The sequence below is a fragment of the Pseudophryne corroboree genome, chromosome 12 (assembly GCF_028390025.1).
Source record: "Pseudophryne corroboree isolate aPseCor3 chromosome 12, aPseCor3.hap2, whole genome shotgun sequence".
NCBI lineage: Eukaryota > Metazoa > Chordata > Amphibia > Anura > Myobatrachidae > Pseudophryne > Pseudophryne corroboree.
The window spans coordinates 108982746-108983973 of NC_086455.1; the positions used below are offsets into that span (position 1 = coordinate 108982746).

Here is a 1228-nt window from a genome sequence, read left to right on the forward strand (position 1 = left end):
ACTTAACTGGGTATAAGGTCACTGCCAGGTTGCCCAACGCGTTTCGTCATACAGACTTCATCAAGGGGTGTTAGCAGAGTGGGACCAAGCTTCTATTTATACCAGTAGTGATCTAGTGGTAATTATGACATCACTTCCTGTGGTTTGCACATGGTGTTGCCAAACAGACTGTAATCTACTAGTTTGTGATCTTATATAATATGATCGGATGCTATATAACAGTACAGTGTATAATATATACTTTAAAAATAACTTTGGAGCAAGAGAAGTCTAGAAAAAGTCATTTTAAGAAGCGCTGGCGGCTTTTCCGCCACACTTCCGGTGTTCTGACGTCGCGTCACTCCCGCCCCACTTCCGGAGACGCGACCGCGCATGCGCCCGTAGTTTTAGCAGATTCAGTTCTTCCTAGAGGCCAGGAGTATTCACATAAAGAGCTCCATCGGCGGCCATCTTTGTGTGGTTTTCATATAGGTATTTCATGCTGCGGCCATGTTAATGGAGCTCAAAATCAGGGATATTATCATATTGATCCTCCGTGAACCATGTAAACAGAAAAAAAGAAGTTTAATTAATAGGTGATTAGAAGCAATTTAGTCACCATAATAACAGTTCCTAGATAGGTTTATCATATATATAAATAAGATGCTTCATCAATAAAGTGCGCTGACGTGCAGATATATAAAATATATATAAATATAGATAATATTATTAAAACAGATAATATTAATAGAACTAAATGTAAATAGGGTTACTTGTAGTGCTTAATGTAATTAGTGATAAGGTGCAGACAGTATGATCAAGTTTAGAAGTGCAGAAATAAAAAAGGGCTAGTGCTAGGTTCATATATGTGTAGTTGTAACAATGACTTGCTCATGTAGGCTTTTATTATATAGTTTTTTATTTACAGTACCTGATATTCCCAGATGGTCTCCCTAGTCTGGTACTGATCAGGCCCGACACTACTTCGCTTCCAAGATCGGGCGAGATTGGGCATTTCCAGTGTGGTTTGACTGTAATAATTACTTACCATACATGTGTCATATTACAAATAGAATCATAATATTAGTATAATCATATATCAGAGGTGGGGTGGGGGTGGGGTGGGGGTGGGGGGGAGGGGTGGGGGGTGGGGGGGGTTGAGTGGGAGGAGGGGGGGTGGGGAAGGGAGGCAGTGGCAATGGAATTGGAAGTGGGGGAGGAGGAGGATATAAGTTTAGGAGGTGATATT

At 41.0% G+C, this 1228-nt stretch overlaps 1 pseudogene; it reads right to left on the minus strand.

The window, feature by feature from the left end:
- Positions 1–898: 898 nt before the first annotated feature.
- LOC134981724 (5S ribosomal RNA) lies at positions 899–1018 on the minus strand (annotated as a pseudogene).
- Between the last annotated feature and the right edge of the window lie 210 nt (positions 1019–1228).